At 36.8% G+C, this 17,715-nt stretch overlaps 1 long non-coding RNA gene across 1 annotated transcript; it reads left to right on the plus strand.

The window, feature by feature from the left end:
- Positions 1–11,624: 11,624 nt before the first annotated feature.
- Positions 11,625–16,125, plus strand: LOC108718887. The gene is made up of 2 exons (XR_001936099.2): positions 11,625–11,779; positions 15,802–16,125. It is a non-coding gene; the product is annotated as an uncharacterized LOC108718887 (long non-coding RNA).
- The last annotated feature ends 1,590 nt before the right edge of the window (positions 16,126–17,715 follow it).

Below are 17,715 nucleotides of genomic sequence, written 5' to 3' on the forward strand. Positions count from 1 at the left end.
CGCAAGAAACTGTTTGTGAAATTTTATAACCTACACGCCAAACATTCGCAAAAGCAGTTTGGTCGCAAGTTTTGCAAGGCAGCATAGAGGGAAAAAATGGCTTAAACATGGTCGATAGTGGGCGCAAGCGTCTTTGCGAGAATTTTTTGCCTTAACGAAGCATATTAGATTCCCCGTTATGAATCCTTTTTTGAGGCAAAACAATCCTATTGTTTAATTAAAGTTTAAATTATTTTTAGTAGGTCTAAGGCATAGAGATCCAAATTAGGGAAAGATCCCTTATCCAAAAACCCCAGGTCCAAAGCATTCAGGGTAACAGGCCCCATTCCTGTATCATAAATAATGATAGATATATATGGTGTTGGACCACAGGCATCAGAATAGTCCCTTATGGTAAAAAAAGTAGAGTAGAGCATATTCATCAGGGATATCCAGATTAAACCAATAGATTAAATTGTGTAACAAGTAGAGCATATCCATCAGGGATATCCAGTCTGTGGCCCTCCAGCTGTCGCTGAACTTCAACTCCCACAATCTGACCCAGAGCTGTAGATCAAACTGGCTGAAGGGAAAAAGGATGAATACTCCTGATTGTTGTAAACAGGGATCAGAGTCAAACGATATTCCAACTTTGCTGTTTTACTAGGAGCCTCTCTTTATGTAATCAACCCCTTGAATATTAATCAACAACTTCTTTCAAAACGGTGATATTTCCTTATTATTTACTGGTTATATAATAGGGAGCTTGCACTTTGATAAAAGGTGCTACTTTCTTATTCTCATGATTTATTTTCCAATACTAGTGTTCATGTCATTTATTTTGTCTTTCTAACTGCTCCCTACACTTCCTGAGCCTGTTTGAGTCTCTCTCCTGTTAGTATGGCTGCACCTCACCTTTAATATATGACAATGACAAAACAAAATGTATGCTAAGTGGCAGCACTGAAACTAGCAATGATATATATATATATATATATATATATATATATATATATATATATATATATACAGTATAGTATATATCAAAGGTGCTCTTTATTAAAGGGGAGGTATGGCCACCCCATCTTGCATTCCCTTTGGGCAGACAGATGCCTAGCAAACTAGGTCTTCATGACTGACATAGTTTACAAGGTTCATGGCTTAACATATATCGGATTCCAAGTGCTTGACACAGCTCCAGAGGCTTTTGACACGCAGCCTTGTAAATCAGCAGAAAGAAATGCGTAACTCTGTCAGTGCCTTTGATGCCAAAACTGTGCACAAAATACAGGGCTATCTTCCATTATATAGAACTTGCCTAAAACAAGTTAACAAAGTAATACTGTATTGAGAGAGAGAGATGTATTTTCTACATCTTTGTGGCTAAATCCAGTGGCAGAGCTGAGAAAATATTTCTCTTTTCAGTGACCAGCCCATGAGTAAAGAATGTTTTGCATATGTGCAGATCCGGGAAGATAGAGACAGAGGACTGGTGCCTAGGCCATACCTGATATAAATACAGTATATATTGCTAGTAGTGATGTGCGGGTCGATACATTTTCGTCTCAAACTCGTAATCCGAAGCTGTATAACATGCATCCGATCTGGCTCTCTGCCATGTGTCTCTTTATATATCCGTCTTAAATGGTAGTGGGGCACAGTTATGTCACAGGCAGGAAGGGCAGCAAGAAACGATTGGCCAGAACCCGCCCATGGCCCAAATAGTTTGTGCGAGTGTCGACCCCCATATCACTAATTGCTACTATAATGATATGACCCAAACACTATATAACAAATATATTTATGCATGTCACTACTTTTAGCCCAAAATCAGTTTATATCTTTATTTTTACCCCAATGATTAGCATCAATTGTGGATTATACGGCACTGATAAATACAAGTCCAATACCTTATGGTTTTACAGTCATGAAGTCGCGAAAACACAAAACCTCTCTCTCTAAATAATCTCCTTTTGCCAGTTATGCACATCCACCACTAGAGGTAGACAGAGTGCAATAAAATCTAATGCATGTAAGGCTGCACTGGTCTGCATTAGAAAATAATACTAAAATAATATTTTCTATGAGCTATGGAGTAAGTCTAATGGGGGGAATGTAATATGTTTAGCGATCGCAAAAAACCTGCGCAAAGACGATTGCGAACGTTAGCGACCATGTTTGTGTACTTGTTGACTGATTACAGACCTTAACTACATTATCACAAAGTTTGCGACCAAATGGCTTTTGAGAACATTCGCCAGTGTATGTAATAAAATATCACAATCGCAAAATGTTTTTTGCAACAAAATATTTAATTAATAGGTGTTAACGCTAAGCTTTTGCTTAGCCATATTTGGCAGTGAATAATTTTATATTGCAAGCAGTGCTAAAAATTTGCAAAGGCACCATTTTAAATAATGCTTGTGACTTTTAATTACATTCCCCCTTATGTATCCAATTTTGCACCTAAACTAATAAACATCTTGGGGTGATGGATAAACAGCAGATATACTGTATATTAACACTGTGCCTTGTTTGGGGGGGTCAACATATTTGTATAGATTTATTTTATTAGCTGAACTACACCCACTCATTCTGTGCTTGTCCTACCCCGTTTGCTAATTAAGAGATGAATATAACTCAGACTTATTAATGCACGTGATACAGCGCAGGAGGCAGTACATTTGATGCTGTAACCTACATCACCTGTATCATCAAAACTGACATATAGTTGACTCTGCAAGATTATTTTATTACTTAGGATGTATCCAGACACTGTATTTTCTATCATTACATGAAATGGAATAATTCAACATGATCAATAATGTACTATGGCTATTACAGAAAGAATTCATTATAGGACATTATCATCGGCAATAAGAATATGCACCAGATAATACAGCCCAAAGATTTCTTCACAATAGCAGAAAATACAATATAAAATGTATATATACAAATCCCAGTGTGTTTTTTTTGAAGATCTTTATGAGCTGATTATTTTTACTTTTAATATAGATAAGCAAAACCTCTCAGAGATCTCCTGCCTGTATTAGTTAGCAGCTCTCTTGCACAGTCATGGGAAATACAATACACACCGCTAGTGCAACACAAATCTTACAATACAGCACCAAAATTGTAAATTGTAAATATTATTAAACATTTGCCTTGCAACGCCATTAATGCTTTTGCTTCTTGATCATTAAATTAAGTTGTGTATATTTTATTCTACTTTAGGGAGAGATAAAGAGTTTTACAAAAGGGCAGAAGAAAGAGAGAGAGAGAGAGAGAGAGAGAGAGAGAGAGAGAGAGAGAGAGAGAGAGAGAGAGAAGAAAATGGGAAGAAACATATTAACTCCATTAATTGTCATTGGCCAAAATTCTCTGGATTTTCTTTGTGTGGCTAAAAACAATTTATTAGGCTTTTTATCATTTCCACTGGAAAAAATTGTAATACGCAATGCTCAAAAAGGGTTCAATAACAACAAACATGTTACAAGCTGAATTTTGCTCCATTTGTACTTTACATGGGAATAAATATGTGGAAAAGAGGCACTGTTCTGAAATATCTTCACCATCTGTGTTTGCAATTCCTCTACTTGCAATTATATAATTTGCACACATTCTCCCCCTTTGTGCCTTATTGTAACTGACTGAATACACAGAGGCTGTTGAGGCTTATGCTCCAAAGATGTTATATAGTGAAGTGCAGCATGTTTCCATGCACAACTTATAATATATGGGTACTTAGATTTATTTCGGCTAGCGCCACTCACTGCATTGCCTTGTTAACCATTCCCCCAAACGATAATTACCCTTTGAGTGAAGTTTGAGATATCACAGATAATTAAAGTCACATGCATAATTAATGTAGCGTGTATAATGGACAGACTTTAATTACCGGCACTTCTGAAAAAAAAAAAGTGTATTTAAAAAGTGTATTAAACAAATGAACCTTTTTCTTCTTTTTTGCATGCGTAATGGTAGGTTCTAAAAAATGAATGTGATGTTTTCTTTGTGTCTTGCTGCATGGAATATTTCCATTCATTCTCTGCCAAACAGTTTCACAGGGCACACACAATTCCAACACACAAGCAATAATGGCTGCCTCTCACAGAAGCACATACATGCCCTAGGGTGAGGGCTCCCATGAGCTACAGTCTAAATTGCAATGGAACCCTATGGTAGAGATGCATTCTGTAACCTACAGCACTTAATATTCCCCTATTTGTGTCTGTAAATTACCCTCATGTTTAGAATGTAAGCTTTATGGGGCAGGGACCTCTGTCCTGTTGTTTACTTCACACTAAGCTCTTAATCTTTATTGTAACTGGGCTCTGTATTAATTTGCATTGTATTATGTACTTATTTGCATTTATTATTGTATTGCTCCCTTGTTTGTTCCACTAATTTATTGTTCTGCAGCACAATATTTCCTTCTCAAGTAGCTCTGCATGAATGAAAATATACATACAACGTGGAAAGCAGTAAAATGCAGTTATTAAATCTCAAAGCACAGACAAGGATAAAACAAGACTGATATTACACAAAATGGAACATTTTGTCATGGAAAGAATAGAGATTTCTCCACAAAAACGATGCAAGGAACAAATGTTATGGTAGAGTCTAATTCCCACTGTAAAAATCGACTTTAAACAACGTGTTATAATAAAATTGACTTTTTTATTTTTACAACAACAAATCAGAGAAACAGGCGGGTAAACATGCCAGGCTGACATAAATCACAGCGCTGCTAACAAACCTGGACTTTAATAAAAAGATTCTATTATTTAAATCACATTTTGGACATAAATATTAGCGGCGGGATTACGGGGTACAGCTAACACACGGTTACACTGCTTTATGCAGCAATAAGTCACACAAACGGGAGAATCACCCGGCAAGCCAATAGTTAAATGCAAAGCCTTCCCCTCTGTGTGACGGAACTACGACATGCTGTCCAGCCCCTCTATGAAGCTTCGTTGTCTCACTGGCCATTCGTCGGCCAATCACATAACGCAATATACTGCATGCAAATATTCCACTGAAACAGGAGAAGCGGCTCGCTAATTGGTTAGCACGAAGGAGAGGCTGTCAATAGGAATACGAGTACCTCCATATATGGAGAAGCCTGGAAAGGGAAGGCAGTCTGGACGTACGTTATTGACTGCATGCAAATGAGAGTCCCTGTCAGTTGGAATTAGTATACTCGCTGTGAAAACGAAGCGCGGATTGGCTGGAGGGACTTTTTTTTTTTCCCCTCCTGCATAGTGTGTGTGACACCGCGTTGCTTCCTGGCTGTGCTATTCCCACTAAGTCTAAAGTGTCTAATTGCCTTCATGTGTGGTCTTTCATATGCGAACAGCAGCAATTGATTAACTCAACAAATGCTTTCCCTCAGGGATAGCTATTAATGTCATGCCAGGGCTTTGTACCTAACCTTAATAGGGGTTTTTATATTTGCCAGCGTGAGCCCTCAAACATAATGTGCACATACATATACAAACACACACTATGTGCACATACATATACACACACACACTATGTGTACATACATATACAAACACACACACTGTGTACATACATATACAAACACACACACACTATGGGGCCGATTCACTAAGGGTCGAATTTCGAAGTAAAAAATACTTCGAAATTCGACCCTCGAATTGAAATCCTTCGACTTCGAATATCGAAGTCGAAGGATTTAGCGCTAAACGTTCGTTCGATCGATCGAAGGATTTTTCGTTCGATCGAACGATTAAATCCTTCGAATCATTCGATTCGAAGGATTTTAATCCAACGATCGAAGGAAAATCCTTCGATCAAAAAAAGTTTAGCAAGCCTATGGGGACCTTCCCCATAGGCTAACATTGACTTCGGTAGGTTTTATCTGCCGAAGTAGGGGGTCGAAGTTTTTTTTAAAGGGAAAGTACTTCGACTATCGAATGGTCGAATAGTCGAGCGATTTTTCGTTCGAATCGAAGTCGAAGGTCGTAGTCGAAGGTCGAAGTAGCCCATTCGATGGTCGAAGTACCTAAAAAATACTTCGAAATTCGAAGTATTTTTCATTCGAATCCTTCACTCGAGCTTAGTGAATCGGCCCCTATGTGTACATACATATACAAACACACACACTGTGTACATACATATACAAACACACACACACTATGTGTACATACATATACAAACACACACACACTATGTGTACATACATATACAAACACACACTATATTCACATACATATACAAACACACACACACACTATGGGGCAAATTCACTAACTGCGAAAATTCGACTTTGCTGGCTTTGCGCACATCGTAACACTTCACCAGGCATAAATTCACTGGACAACGCTAATTCACGAAGATCCGAAGTTGCGCACAGGGTACCGAACGCTGGCGAAATTACGCTCAGAAGTTTGAAGTTACGCTGGCGTTGGCTAATTAGCATACGGCGTGCAGTTAAAGTACATTGGACGTATATGCTGCAGCAAATACATTACACTACACAAGGCCAGGGAACCTTAATAAAATTATATAAAGTTGTTATACTGCCCTACACATGTGCCCACAGTATAGTTTAGGTGCCATATGTTAGCAAATGTAGGGGGAAGGAGGGTACCCCAAAAAAAAATGTACGATCTTTTCAGTCTATCGCCCTTTAAATAGGGTGATATTGGGACTTAGAAAAATTTTCAACTTTTTTTGAGGAACTCCTATCTACTCTATTGCGCTTCGCCTGGTCTGAGGTGGCGAAGGCAAGTCTGGCGATAGAGGTAACAGTCAGTAAAATCAAAAACTTTGTGAATTTGCATAGTAACGCTCTTTCGCCAGACCGAAAATTCGCCTCGCGTTAGAGTGCGAAGTTGCAGCTATCTCCTTGGCAAACTTACGCCAGTGAAATTACGCCAGCTACCGTTAGTAAATCGGCGAAGTGCCGAAATGACGTCACGCTGGCGAATTTTCGCCAGAGTTAGCCACTTTGCCCTTTAGTAAATTTCCCCCTATGTGTACATACATATACAAACAAACACTATGTGCACATACATATACAAACACACACACACTATGTGCACCTACTAGGGTTGCCACCTTTTCTGGAAAAGAATACTGGCCTTCCTATATGTTTATCTTTTTTCCATATTAATAACATTGGGATCGGCCATCATTTTTACTGACCAGGACGGTAAAATACCTTGGCAAACTTACGACAGTGAAATTACGCCAGCTACCGTTAGTAAATCGGCAAAGTGTCGAAATTACGAAAATACTGGCACATAAATTCATGCAAGCACATACAATGCAGTGCCAATCTGATGCATAAGCCCCCGAATATAGTCTCAGGGCCAATTTTATGTCAATTGTCTCAGTGTGGTAACATAAAAAAATAGGGCCAAATATTTATATAATAGACACTCACAGTATAAGCATGATCTCAATTCAATATAGAATACCCCAGAACAAAGAACATAATAATTTTTATAACACACCAGAAAAAAACAACAGAATTAATACAGTGCCAATAACAATGGTACCAGTTCCATTAATAATGCCCCTAGAAGACAAGGATAGATAATAGATAGATAGATAGATAGATAGATAGATAGATAGATAGATAGATAGATAGATAGACAGATGATAGATAGATAGATAGATAGATAGATAGATAGATAGATAGATAGATAGATAGATAGAGAGATGATAGATAGATAGATAGATAGATAGATAGATAGATAATAGATAGATAGATAGATAGATAGATAGATAGATAGATAGATAATAGACAGATAGATAGACAGATGATAGATAGATAGATAGATAGATAGATAGATAATAGATAGATAGATAGATAATAGACAGATAGATAGACAGATGATAGATAGATAGATAGATAGATAGATAGATAGATAGATGATAGATAGATAGATAGATAGATAGATTCTAAATATACAACACATATCTATCTACAAGGAAAACTAGACTCATTAGAGCATTTTTCGTGCTGAAAAGCACCAGGACGTGGTTTGAAGGACTTCCCCACAGGAACAAATACAACACTGTATTTGGTTTGTAGAATTAAGCTGCCTAAAAAGCTGTTTGTTTGCTTGTTTAATATGATACCAGTGTAAAATACAGACCTGTGAAGGGAGAAGTAAATTGCTGGATCATCTTAAAATGAAACCATGGATGCACGGAAGCCTCAATGAAAAATGAAAGGATTTGGGACTAGTGCCCAGTGGATCATGTGAATTATACGCTCATATTTTGTTACAAACATTTTCTTTTAAGACACAGGAAGAGTTTGTTCAGACAAAATAAATCAAGCTTTATACTTCAAAGTGATAGAGGGCATTTTACATCCTGGTTCTCAATGGCATTAAACTTTAAGAGCCCTCACTAGCCTTAATTCATGGAACTAAACTGCAATCTATTATACCTCCTTGCCTCCTGTTTTGTTGGATGTAACTCTTTCACCAACAGAATTGGGTGAATGTATTTGCACTGGAATGTCCCAAGTGCTAGATAAAGGGTTAAGGTAGGTTGGTGAAACTTCAGATCTCAGTGGAAGGCCATAAGAATTATGCAGGTCTCTAGGCGACCATGGCAATGTACTTCCGTCTGGTAAACCTAATACTGTGCAAGCTGCCTGTCTGAGAAGACTGTTCTATGTACAGAGATCTGAGATCAATGTGAAGCATGGCGTATTTGAAGACAGGGTGGTATGACGTTTATCAGGCCATTTGCCTTCCAAAAATGTCTATTTAATCAACTGTAAAACCTGCACCTTCTGATCTTCCAGGATATGGCCCCATAAACTGGGTGTGAGGTGTGGGTCTGCTTTCACTTGGATTATGGCCTATCATTTCCGTAAAGCGAAACCCTTTCCGGTAGCTCGTCCAGTCATAAAGCATACAAAAGAAAATTAGATATTGTGGATGAGACAGTGTAGAAGCAGCACTAATTTGGTTTAAATGAAAAAAAAAAATATATATATATAAAAAAAAAATATATATATATATAAATATATATATATATGCAGAAAGGAGGCTGCACTGCACAACACACACACATTTATGTATACATCCACATATCACTGCCGGGTATTGGTGCTTGTTACTGCTGTGTGATCTTTTATTTTAACTGCTGCAACTCTACTAAACTGCAGTGAAAATTTTGGAAGAATTTGTGGAATGTATATGTTAGGGAGCAGTAGCCAGAACCCAACTGGCAGTTTGTGTTTGTTCTGTCTGTTCTAGGAAATGTTCTCATTTTGCCAAGGGCACTGGGAGGGAATGCAGAGAATGAGGTTGTAAATGCAAAACCTGTACTTACACCTGTCTGGCTCTATAGCAAAGCATTTATTGGAGTCTGACTTTGCCTAAACAGGTCGGATAGAACAACTTCCCACAACAGACTACAATAAATAACTTGCCGCAGATGTTATGGCTTGGCTCTGATGTTAGACAAACAAGCAAAGAAAAACAACAACACTATAATGTTACGAATGTCATATATTGGAAAGAAATGTGTGAGTATATGGCGCAGGCAAGAGGGATTGTAATGGGTACAGGGTACGTGTGCAGGTTAATGTGTGAATGTTAATATATATCCTATGGATATGGGGTTTCTCAGGGTGTGAGTATGTGTTGGTGGTGCATGTGTCTTTAGTATCATACAATGCAAAATCTGTATAGAACCTACAATGTATTAATTAGCACAATCAACACCTAATCCCCACTCTACATATCTTGCAGGGAAAAACCATTTGTTGTGTACTTATTCCTGCCGGAGATTTATATCAGTAGTGTAATCATACCAAGCCACTCCTCAAAGACCATTATATGAGGTTGGTTTATACTCTGAAATGTGTTTATTTTTGCAAGCTGTGGTGTAACAAAAGGCAAGCAGACTGCACATCTGTTGGGGGCTAATAGAAGTATATGTGGGGAGTAATGTTGGTCATGTGTGTGGTGGTGGAGGGGCCCCCCAAAATATTTTTGTTTGGGGGCCAGGAGGTTTGGCAACAACCCTGCCTGCAAGGGATCCAGTTTATATATAACAACCACTACAGGAGTTTGTTGTTTACCTACCCGAGTATAATTTTGCAAATTGCAAGTATCTAGCAATTTTAGACCAAGGAATCATAACTTGGATCTCCCTGCGAATCTTTCTTTTTCCTTCAATCAGTTTAATACAATTAAACTAAACATAGCCCCTGTGCTTGGCGTATTGGCAATTGCACAAACCAGTTTTGTAAGTATGTACTACATCCTCATTTGCACCCAATATTTTCTCACAGCTCTCTTTGCCCTCTAGGCATGTTAAAAATGGGTGAGTACATAAATATTTAATTATAGTAACTTGCCTTCTTTTTAATATCCTCTTAAGAAATATTCAAGCATTACTAGTGTTGATTAAAAATGTCAGTGAGATCAGTTGCATAAAGTAAACTATACTGAAACTTGGAAAATAATATATATTTCTGAAATAGGAATAATCTGTTTTCTTTACTGGGTTGTTATTATTATCTGTAGAACTGACACATCACCCATATTAGCAACTACACTACCATTACTCACAAACACTGCTGAAATAAAGGGCAGTACAGAGGCTTTATGTAGGAGTAATACTAACTCCACTGGGAAAATAAGTGTTGAGAGCATCAGTTGCTGTGGACATATCAAAGGCCTCACATGAAGGCAATAAAACTTCTCAGAGGGAATGAGAATAGTACAGGAAGACAACACGGTATCACATTTAATATGCAGGAGACGGCAGAAACTTGTATGCATACCACCAATATACCCACAGCCTATACAATAGTCACTTTGGGATTTTTAGATTCTCCCAAGTTTGTGCAACTTGTTCCTGGCATGTAAGGACAATCCATTGGCTTCTAAATGCACAACTATTTACTTGCGTATTATCCTGAGGTGTAAGAGGTGTAAGACAGAGCAGTTGTGGACACAGGGCACATTAGGAGTCCTGTTAACAGCCTTAACAGGGCAGAAATTAATCTCCCTTGCACTTCCTGAGAGCTATGCTCTTACCCTGTGTCTACAATGGAACAACTGGCAAAGGCTCCAAGTAGGGTTGCCACCTTTTCTGAAAAAAAATACCGGGCTTTCTATATATTTATCTTTTTTCCCTATTAATAACATTGGGATCAGCCATCATTTTTACCAGCCAGGCTCTGCACTGTTGATTGACATAAATGCTAACTGTATGGCATCCTAAGGCGCCTGTGCCTACCTGATGGCATATTAAGTCTACATATTTTAGGAATTAAAATATTTAGATGCAGTTAATAATGCAGTAATTGCCATCTTAATTAAACAGATAATATCACAGGGCTTCATCTCTGTCTCTCTAAGCACCTTGGCCTAAAATGAAATGTACAGATATTCTAATTACTAAACAGACATTGCCAGAAATATTAATCAAGCAGCCAAACAAGATGTTTCACTATAACACAGTAACAGACAGTATTTGCACTAGTTTAGTGTCAATTGACCACTAGTTTTTGAGTTTGTTTACCTATAGCAATGATTTTTACTTTACTCAGAAAAGTTCCAAGAGTCAAAATGGGAGAAGAACAAGCCCACGGGGTGTGACAGGGGAAGGGGTGGGGGCAAACAGCCTGCTCCATTTAGTGGAGAATGTGTCAGGTCATCTAAAGATGTGCTGGTCAGAGGTGTCGCTTTCCAGAAATGTGTAATCCCTTTTCTCCACATTGGATTGAGTCTGGAGATGCATTAAAGCAAAGTGTTAGTTTTTATTGCTTGCTACTAAGCAGTAGGTAAGTATTTCAACAAGGTACATTTAAATATAAATTTAAATATACATTTTGGGGGGGGTAAAGGTACATAGTATAACAGGGTAAATCTGGCTGTATTTATATAAGTATTTATATAGCGAGTGAGGGAAAGAGGATTCATCTCTGTAGAGTTGAGCATGGAAACTAAAAATAAATGCACATTATCAGTCTCAAATACTGAGTCTTAATGGAACACCCAATGTGTATATTTAAGATATACAAAAAAAAAGTGTTTTCGATCAAAGGGAACACTATACGTTTTACAGCATCCAGTTGAGGACTGCAAATATTCACACAAGCTTAACATCAAAGGAGGGACGGGAATATGAACCTTTATTCACCAACCCCACAGTGAGAAAGTCTGCTTTGTGTTTTACCAGCACCTAACTCCTCTCAGAGAATGTGTTTTGAAGAAAGTTTTACTTAATGGTATTTAAATGCAATGCCCAAATATACATGTACTGACAGAGATAAATACTATCTATGTTTGTCTGTAGCGTTTTTATATAAATGGCAACATAGGTTAAACATACTCATTATTTAATCATAGTGCACAAAACAAATGTGGCAGTCTTCAACATTGAGAAAAATAAACGCACTAACATTTTGTGAAACATTTCTGATATTAAAAACAAATTTAATTTTAATTATTAATGTGTCTGACAGGAAGATCAGTTGCATTTATTAATAGTTTAACATCTGATAGGATATTATAAGCAAGTAAAGCACATGTTCTATGCACATTGGCACTAGGACACATTTACTCTTCAAATGAGGGGTTCAGTGCTGCACAACAAGAAACACATTCACTTTAACGTTCTTTTATTTACTTTACGTAAATCTTTTTTGACAATTACAGTTTTCTTGGGCATATGTTTTTATTTAATGTGATGTTCAAGAAGTGAAGATCCTCCAAAAAATAGTCCTGCATTCTGCCTTTGATATTTGTATTTTTCTGAAGGCACTTAGAACAAATGTAAGTAGTAACACTGATATTATGTAATCATAAGGGGACAAGGGATTTTGTAAATGTGAAGATGTTTCTCAGTTCCCATTATAATCTGTTGCTGTTTAAGCATATAAAACATGTGTTTATCAAACAAATCCGGTCTGTAGGGGTATATGTACTTGCACAGGAGATTGAATACTCGTACACATATTTTAGTCTCCATCACATCCAAGTGGAAAATTATTTTTTAAACTGTAATTTCAATCTTTTTCAATATTTTATATATTTGTATATTTAATGACAAAGAAATGTATTGTGAGAAGGAATTGTAAAATCCCATAATTTGATTTAGACTTCCCATTAGCATACCAAGGGAAGGATGCACTAAAAGCATCAGGGATTCCAGAGGTTAAAACTAGAATAGTGTAAATCTAGTATAAATTTAAGAGATGCCTTGATTCTTGTTCCATGTACATTCAACAGAAATTCACAAGATTAAAGTCTATGTAGGTACAGTATCTTTATCATTTTTATAACTGAGGAATAAATATGACTAAACTCTGTAAGCACTTCTATCTACATTCTGTTTGTGTATTGGGCAATGAAGGAGATGTGTTCTTGCATTCCACTACTTACTTAAATGTTTGTGTACTAAACAGCTTCTAAGATCTGTGAACAGTTAATACTGAAGACCTACAAAATCCTCTTTGGCATCCACTATTACTAATACACAATTCACAAGCTTATGTTTCTTTAAATGTGTTAGAACACATAGTTAAATGTAAACTATACTTTATTATTTATTAAGTCCAAATGCTAAAAACACAAAAAATTCTAGCAAAAATGTTTTACTAGAAAATCCGAATTTTTAGTGGAAAAAAAACTAAAATTTTTCGAGATTTATTATACTCCGAGGCTGCAATAAGTCTGAAAATTTGCCATCTCAGACCTGCTGAGGTTGTATATAAGTCAATGGGAGAGGTCCCTATCCTATTTTGAAGTTTCTGTGGTCTGCGTAGGAATTAGCCGAAAATCAGACTATTTCGGAATTTTCGGGCAAAAATCCAAAAAAAGTTATACGATTTGGGTTTTCGATCAGTTTTGTCGACTTTTTCCCAGATCCGATTAAATTGCGCTTTTTAAAGTAACAAATAAGGTCAAATTGTGGATTGTAGTTCGGTCTGACTTTTTTTATTCTAAAAAATCAGATACATTTGGATTTTTATAAATAACCCCCTAAATGCATGAATCTCATAGTTTTTTTGTTTTCAGCAGTTTATTTGGCAAATATATTGAAACATTAACACTGGACTCTCCAGTTCATTTCCTATGTCAGCTCTTTGAAACCTTGTCCTAATCCCTTTAGCACTCTGTCCCTCAGGCAACAAAAAAGATTGTCGGTTCCATGGGAAGGTAATTGTGCTTGACAAATTCTGTTTTGCGAAAATAAACAACACAATCTCCTTGTGTTAAAAATATTTCCTTTGCATGTTTTTAATATGACTTTTTCAAACTGCTAGGTGCAAATGTAATAAAAGTCAATAAAAGGAAAAAATGCATCCATAAGAACAAAAATTCTCCTTGTTCAATGTAATATTATCATTAAATACTTATTGCGTTGTGAATTTTAGTTTTGCTTAGTGAGTTCACAAAAGCTATATTAAATTTATAAAAATGATTTGCACAATTTTACATTGTGTATATTTTTCCCTTTATTGCATTATTGTCCTAAGTGTCTGCACAAGTGAGCAGTGTATTTAATAGATATCTAACTGAAAAAGTAACATTGCTATGGAATGTGGGATTCTTATAATTTTGCCCTGGTCCAAAAGATGAATACATTAATATTATATAGCTTTCAAATCTGAAAAAAAAACCACCAATCTTATTTAAAATATATGATGTGATGTATAAATGTACAGCTAAATTGAGATCTTTGGGGAAATATAAGGCTCTCCCCGATTAAAGCTGTCACTTATTTTGAATTCCCAGATCGCCCACTTAATTCACAAAGGCCAATGGCACCAAAGTTTTACCAAAAAATAGAATAGCAAAAAAGAATTAAGTGGGTGATCTGGTATTCAAAATAAGTGACAGCTTTAATCAGGGAGAGCATAATACTTCCCCAAAGATCTCAATTTAGCTGTACTTTTATTCATGTCACATACATTGTTGACTGCTCTCAATTATTATGTTTTTTTAAAATTTACATTGGTTTATTATAAAAATTCTTTTGTCGTAGATTTTTTTTCTGAAGACAAAATTGGGTAGTGAGATTTCAGTTAGTCCATTTTGTCATATTTCATAATTGAATCTTTGTTAGTAACCATATTTATTATTCTATGTAAAAAACAGAGGGAAAATACACCACACAACGGCAGGCTTCGCCGAGGAAGGAAACGGTGTAAAAAACGGCGTAAAATTTCTACAAGTTTTATCTCAAAGTTACTTCCATCGGAAGCGATGTAATATAACGGCAGCAAATCCGGCGTAAAATTACACACACCGTGCAATATTTTACACCAGTTTTTCAGCTAATTTCTTTTTACACAGCATAATAAATATGCCCCTTAGAAACTATTTCAAATATATTTCAGCCTTGGTCATCTGATAGGACTGCCAGTGCCATGATCTGATAAAGATGACCAGTTGTTCAGGCAATTCTTTTCTGCTTACTGGTTATATGTGGGGCTCCATGGATGAACAGATTCTGGTACCATCCCATCACTGGTAATCAACCACAGCAGAAAAATAAGTCTAATGGCCTCTATCCATCAGCATATTTACAGAAACATCAGCCAGGCTACAACTGGATCCAGTTGCACTTCACTGTAGTGATTCAATCAGTAGGATTAGTGCAAATTAGCCCAAAACATCTCAACATTTGTTGAAAAAAGGAAGCTTTCCTTTTATTTCATGGTCACCGTGGTTTTCCACTGATGTTTATCTGCAGTCATTTCATGTCTCCCTGCGAGGACTTTGCTCATTATTTTGCTAATAGGCTGTTTGTTTTCTTTTTGTTTAAAAGAACACACTGTGATCTTTCTTGTTACAGAGAGAATACACACATTATTCCAACGACGGGTAACACAGAAGAGGAATTGTACATTCAGTACATAACAATCTAGTTGTTTTAGTGCTGCTGTGTATGAAATGCACCAAAGACATTATTCACTATGTGTTCCAGTTGTTTACGCTTTGCAGGGGATATTAAGCCACTTTTGGACTCTAACAGCAGGAGCAACCGAAAAAAAATAAAAAATGGAAAGGTTTTGCTTGCTGCTATTTATTTAAAAACAGCACTGGAGAAATTTGGAAGCCTAATCAACAAACTTATCAAAATACGTCTGTACACTTGAATAAATGTTTAATAGCTAAACTCAGACCTTTGTCGTTTTTGTAGACTGCACTTCATATGAAGTAACACAATTTACATTTGTATTAAATCAAAAATGCAACAGTGACCATAGTCCTATTTGATGTACAATGTAGCTTGATCCACTGGGGTGACTGTACTTACCACACTATTTAATTATCTGTTATTTAGATTGGCCCAACAGGCCCCCATACATGGGCTGATAAAAGCCAAGCCAAGTCCGAGCCATCCGAAGGGCTTCCCCGATCGATATCTGGCCGAAAGTCGGCCAGATCTCGATCGGGCCTGTTATAAAATCCCGTTGGATCGCATCTATACGTGTATGCTGTCCCGCGATCCGACTGCCCGTATCCGATCCATTATGATTCGATCGTTGGGCCCAAGAACCCACAATCGGATCAGCCCGATATCGCCCACTTCAATGTGGGCATATCGGGGAAAGATCCGCTCATTTGGCGACATCTCCAAACCAGTGGATCTCTACATCAATTGCCACCATTATTACTCTTTTAATCTTTTACAGAGATTATACTTCATTCACCCTGCCAATCTTCAGCACAGGCCTGTGGCCCACAGTGGCAACCACTAAAGCATATTTCGACTACTTTATCATGGTCTTAAATTCTATCATAAAGTCACATATCAAGCAAATGGGATTATACCATTGAGGGACAGTGTTTATTTACTATTTTTTCTCATGTTTTCTTTCAAAATCTTACGAATCTAAATGCTCCACGCAAGCAAATTCAAAAACCATTTCAATTACACTAGGGGTCCCCAACCTTTTTTACCAAAAGAGTTTGGGAGAAGCACATGCATGAAATATTTTCCTGGGAGATTCAAAATAAGTGCTGTGATTGGCTATTTGGTAGCCCTATGTGGGCTGGCAGCCTAAGGGAGACTCTGTTTGGCAGAACACCTGTTTTTTATGCAACCAAAACTTGCTTCCAAGTCTGGAAGTCAAAAAATAAGCTTTGCAATTTCAGTCTTTTTGAAACACACCACCATTTCTCTACCAGTTCTATTTGCCAGAGAGATCTATACAGACACACAGACATGATACAAAACAGATCTATTATATTGGATACATAATATATTCACTTGCAAAAGTTGACTTAAACCTTGCTAAGCTTCACTCTCATCTCTTGCTGTCTCAATGCTATGACCCCCTCTTATCTTTCCATATTCAACTTCAGTAACATCTTCTCTTCATCTGTATTATTTTCTGGGACTTTACCAGCCAACTGAAATTATACTTAAGCAGACAAATTGAACACAATCAGAAGAAATTTTGATATAGTGTTATATCAAAATTGAATGCAATGAATTAACCATGAGTTCCTTGGCTATTTTATGAAATATACACTATATAATCAAGCTCCAGCATATTAAGTGGATTACAGCATAACAATACACTAAGTGTTTCTCTGTCATTCCTCTTTAGAGTAGACCCAGCAGTCTAAGAGATTGAATTTCGGTATAATTGAGTGACGTTCCCATTTCCAATTAAGGATAATACTGTTACCCTATCTGTTCCCATAGCAGCTTTGTTTTACTTGTTTAGTTGTCAGACTAAAGTTTATTCATCTCTAA

Source organism: Xenopus laevis, chromosome 6L (assembly GCF_017654675.1).
Source record: "Xenopus laevis strain J_2021 chromosome 6L, Xenopus_laevis_v10.1, whole genome shotgun sequence".
Classification (NCBI taxonomy): Eukaryota; Metazoa; Chordata; class Amphibia; order Anura; family Pipidae; genus Xenopus; species Xenopus laevis.